This window comes from Limulus polyphemus, unplaced genomic scaffold, assembly GCF_000517525.1.
Source record: "Limulus polyphemus unplaced genomic scaffold, Limulus_polyphemus-2.1.2 Scaffold6449, whole genome shotgun sequence".
Lineage (NCBI taxonomy): Eukaryota > Metazoa > Arthropoda > Merostomata > Xiphosura > Limulidae > Limulus > Limulus polyphemus.
The window spans coordinates 3,326-8,961 of record NW_013672059.1 but is presented as its reverse complement, the minus strand read 5'-3'; the positions used below and the strand labels follow the sequence as shown (position 1 = coordinate 8,961).

General features: G+C 33.7%; 1 long non-coding RNA gene across 1 annotated transcript; it reads left to right on the top strand.

The window, feature by feature from the left end:
- Positions 1-2,861: 2,861 nt before the first annotated feature.
- LOC111089499 lies at positions 2,862-5,630 on the top strand. Its single transcript, XR_002613762.1, has 3 exons — positions 2,862-3,012; positions 4,020-4,194; positions 4,536-5,630. It is a non-coding gene; the product is annotated as an uncharacterized LOC111089499 (long non-coding RNA).
- The last annotated feature ends 6 nt before the right edge of the window (positions 5,631-5,636 follow it).

The following is a 5,636-nucleotide window of genomic DNA, read 5'->3' as shown; positions in this document are numbered from 1 at the left end:
TATATCTTCAAATGGATGATTATACCCTTTTATTCAAGTAAACGATTATATATATTCAAATGGATGATTATACCCTTGTATTCAAGTAAACGATTGTATATCTTCAAATGGATGATTATACCCTTGTATTCAAGTAAACGATTGTATCACTGTCTTCAAATGGATGATTATACCCTTGTTTTCAAGTAAACGATTGTATATCTTCAAATGAATGATTATACCCTTGTATTCAAGTAAACGATTGTACCACTGTCTTCAAATGGATGATTATACCCTTGTATTCAAGTAAACGATTGCATCACTGTTTTCAAATGGATGACTATACCCTTGTATTCAAGTAAACGATTGTATATGTTCAAATGGATGATTATACCCTTTTATTCAAGTAAACGATTGTATATCTTCAAATGGATGATTATACCCTTGTATTCAAGTAAACGATTGAACCATTTTCGACCTTACTTAGAGAAATGAAATAATGCTATTGTTTTATGTAGGTAGCTATTTTGACTAATAATAATAAATTCAAAATAATCCATACTTTCGATCAGATAGTTTATAATCAGCATAGCGAAAAACATAGTTTACAAAATTTACAAATAGGCGTTTTTTTTCTAGCAGACGACGTAGGAGGTATAAAAATGAATGACGTTAGGCTTAACAAAATGTAAATACTCTGGAATTATCTATTCAATTTCTAGCTAATCTTGTCAAGGTATAAAATTGTTATAAAATTTTCTTCGACAAAGGCTTAAAAATCATTGTCATTAGTTGACACCAGAGGCTACTCACGCTGATAATATAAATATGTTTACATCGTGTTTATATGTTTCAAGCTGTATAATGCGCTATCTCTGCTCTGTTCACCAGAGGGATTGAACCTTCAATAGAAGTGTTATAAGCCTTACCACTGGGCCACCAACAGGCTTGTATTAAATTTAAAAACTAAAGTAGTTTAAGATCGTTGTAGATATGGAATAAAGGAGGTAATAAAATTTATAGTATTTTTTTCATCCACTAGGGGGATGTATTAAACTCGTTTAAGACATCGTATTGTAATTAATTAAGAAACACAGAAAATGGATCCACATAATCTAATTTTATCATTAAAAGAAAAACTGCTAGAATATCTGTGAAAACTCGTTTTTTTACTAAATCATCCACATTGCGTTGTTTTCTTTAATATCGATTTATCCTCGTAAATACTCTTGCTGTGTGTCGTTTCGTAGAAATAGTTATCTTGTTTATCTTGTATAGTTATCTTGTTGTTGCGATACACGTAATACAATGCTTCTTGCAAGACATAACCGTTCAACCGTCACATACGCTAGCAGATGGAGAATGAAACGAGTGTTCGTGCTATTTCATACGAAGACATACCGATGAAGTCGCAGACGCAGTGTCAGTGGATTTGTATGTGATCCGACTGTTAAAACGAGGGAAGGGAAGCTTATGGGACTAATTGGTATGGTTTGGAGATGACAGCCTTAAAACGGAGCCTTTTGTAATGAAACCTACACTGCAAGGCCTATTGTCAAGATGCAGTATGACCGAACGTGGCGACATGTACTGTAACGACGTGGCTAGTCTCCAAAATCGTTTTTATATAACGTACTCAATCCTCTGTATTGGCATGTAACGTGTTTCTGTACCTAATAGGTTTAAATTTTGAGCCAGTTAAGATGAAACGTAAAAAATAATGAATTATCAAGCTTAAGCAATCAGGATGATTTGTTTGAAAAAGTTTTTGTTGAAGTGTCAATGCTAGCTGCTATGAAGATTTAACCAAATCATTTTATGATAATGTAAAGAAAAGTAGTAATTACTTGTAACTCTTCATTTTGCAAAATATATAATTCGTATGAGTAATAAACTCTGATTATGGTCGGATAGAAATGTCGGGAAAAAAATCAAGTATGAAAGATGGTTCCAAAATGGTGCACAACCCCGACATTTCTATCCGACCATAATCAACAAAAAAATCAAGTGTGAAAGATGGTTCGTTGTGCACCATTTTGTTGATTATGGTCGGATAGAAATGTCGGGAAAAAAATCAAGTGTGAAAGATGGTTCGTTGTGCACCATTTTGTTGATTATGGTCGGATAGAAATGTCGGGAAAAAATCAAGTGTGAAAGACGGTTCGTTGTGCACCATTTTGTTGATGATAAAACTTGATCTAATTTATTAGAGCCCAATTCTTTGCTTTAGATTGGTTTTGGAGAACTCATCTCGACTCAATAGCCCTGGAGCAAAATAGAAATTGCATTCTTTTTAGACACTAATAACCTTTAAATTAGATTCAGAGAGTAATTAGTATTACAGTTCAGTCCATCTGTCTTCGGGTTACAGTTAGGTGGACAGTAGGTTGGTATGACCTCAGAAACGACTGTCTCATGAACTCACAATAGCAATAACCATAAACTCTCTACAGACCTGAACTGAATGTTGTAGACACTATTGTACCAGCTGTTGAAGAAGAGGAGATTTGCATTACGTTCAGTTACGCCGTGATAAGAAACACAAATTATATTTGTCATTTGAAGTTAAACTTGAGAAAAACTCCATTGCACTTTTAACCAAACCGGAATATATATATATGTATTCGCGAATTTTTGTCATCGTTATAACTCTTCCAACAAATTAATTTTCATACCAATCAGAAGTAAAATTGGGTAAATTTTGCCTCTTTTGTTTTTTTGTGACTGTTCTGTAGTTGTTTTTAGTTTTGTTTTCTTAATACCCCCTTTGCAACTTTTTTGTGTAGTATTGATTTTGCTGTCAAAAAGATTGATGATAAACGAAGTACGATGATAAAAAACTTTTAATGCCAAAAATCCTTAATGTCACTTCTTTTACCTGGTCTTGTAGCCAACGGAAACCTGGTAGAGCTATGTAATGTAAACGAAGGTGGAACATTTCTAACCGGAGAGACCGTCAGATGGACTAGTCCTTTAGCCGAAATTACCCCAGCAAGCCATTCACTCGGAGAAGTTAGTCTCTATCATGATACGGTAAGAGAAGGTTCTGGAAAGAAGTTACAGTCGATAAGTTGCATAACATATTTACATAATAGCTGCATAAACGACTTATGACATACACGTCCCATTCTTTACGCCTTTGAAAATGTAAGAAAAATAATATTAGTTAGTATTATGGAAAGACAAATTAAAGTGTAAAAACTAGGAATTACATGTAACATTAGTCTTAGCAAAAAACCACTTTAAATGTGTAAAATAAAAGAAGGATTTATGATGGTTGTTGTTAAATAATCAATAAAGCCTTATGTTTCTTTAGTGTCACATACATTTATTAATATTATGTCCCTGCTAAGATAAATTACAGTAAACATCTTCTACTAAGTCATGAAAATCAGAAAGAAACTATTACTACTAAGTCATGAAAATCAGAAAGAAACTATTACTACCAAATCATGAAAATCAGAAAGAAACTATTACTACTAAATCATGAAAATCAGAAAGAAACTATTACTACTAAGTCATGAAAATCAGAAAGAAACTATCACTACCAAGTCATGAAAATCAGAAAGAAACTATCACTACCAAGTCATGAAAAATTCAGTCTTATTTTAGCTAGAGTGTTTTTAAAGATGTGTGGAATTCACCAATAGGGTTGTTCATTACATGGAAATTGAAATGTCTTCCTCGGCTTAGCGTCTTTGTTCCCAGTCTATCTTCACATTAACACTTGGTTTTGTTTCTGTAGAAACAACTGCATCACAGGAGTAGCTCTAAATGTTTGTTTTTTGTTCTCACAAAAGTTTAAACGATATTTTATGTAGATATCTTCATGTGGAACCTTTTTTTTTGTGCTTTTAAGCAGATTAATTCGAATGCCTGCTCGGTGGTCATTACCAGTATTCAACTACAGGCTCTTGAATTATACAGTATCTTAAGGACCTGAAGACATTGGAAAAATTTCTGGAAAGTTTCTGATTTACATGTCTATTTTGTTTTGTTTTTTAAGAGCTGTTCTTGTTACCGATTTTTAAACTTCACAGGATTCTCCACGATGTCGGGAAACTTGTAGTTCACAAACCCAAATTCCTCATGATCTCGGTTTAAGGGTGAAAGTTCTGCCTTCGTCACCCGTTCTTAAGAGGATCATCCCTGGACGAGCTGAGGAAATCCCCGTAGCAGAAGGAAGAAACACTGAAGTTTGATTTGTGACAAAAGGTATCGAACAAAGTAAAAAAAAGAATGGCTTTAGCGTTGTAGTTTCTTGTTTCTAGATTTATAAGTAAGCCTTCCGACATGAAGGATATTACACTGGAAGTGAAATTGGTATTATAACAGAACTATTGACAGGCTTGTTATTCGAACTGATTTCTTGTTCTATTCATGATATTTTAATGAATTTGTGAGTGTTAAATTTCATTCAAATGTTTAACACTTAAGCTTGGTAATTGTAAAAACAAACCAAAAAAAGCATAGACGTTACGTGAATAACACAAATATATATGTTTGTATTATGTTCTTGCTCGAAAGGACGTAAGGTGGTTTTCCATCATTTTCAGAAAATTCGTCTTTAGTCTACCAACCAGACCATCATTTCTGATCAAGAAACACCGTTATATTACCCCGCTGGTAACCCTTGTTGGGTTAGACTCAAGTGGCCAGGCTGAAAGCCGGATCATCAGACATTATATTTGTTTGTATTCTCAGTGGGAAGAAAGCGTTTGTACCGAAGTGACACATTGATCTATTAAGAATACCAGACATAGAAAACACAAAACACGACATTCGGGTTGGAGACGGATAATTGTATTCGTGACAGCTTTATCACCATCCCTACAATAAACTATTCGACAATAGCAGTGTTGTAATATATATATATATTAAGTACAATCACCCTTTCGCCCATCTCATCCGTCTTCTGTGATTCGTATGATATTACTTATCCTTGAAACCAGGGTAATTCTGCGGGACTAATATAAGCAAGAGGAGCCACTATACGTTCAAACTGTCAACTCGAGTACTGGCCCAACCTCAATCACCTATTTTTAAATGTTAGAGAATCCTCGCTATGTATTACAATCGTATTTATTGCTGCCTCATGTTTACCTCTTTTTTTCTATATATATATTTTCTGGAATCTAAGGTGGTTCAACACCGAAGGACGACTCGAGCTGAATGGAAACGAAACGGCGAGAATTCTACTTTTTTTTTAAAGTAGCTTTTTGTATGTTTATTGGAAATGTCAGAGCGTTTACAATAAAAAAAACACTTCTCTTTAGTATTAAAAAATATATAGATATATTTTTGTGAACCATAATAAAACATCTTATCTTTATAATTAGTCACTTTAATTCGGAGCAATCAATAGGCATCGTATAAATAATTATACACGCGTAATGTATTAAAGGTATAGTAAGGATGGTTTCCAAAACTAACTGAAACATTGAAAGACCTTTTATTGAGACGCACGACAGAAACGTTACTCTAGACTTCTAAGGTACTTATCCACGATCTAAGTGAAACATTGAAAGACCTTTTATTGAGACGCACGACAGAAACGTTACTCTAGACTTCTAAGGTACTTATTTATCCACGATCTAAGTGAAACATTGAAAGACCTTTTATTGAGACGCACGACAGAAACGTTACTCTAGACTTCT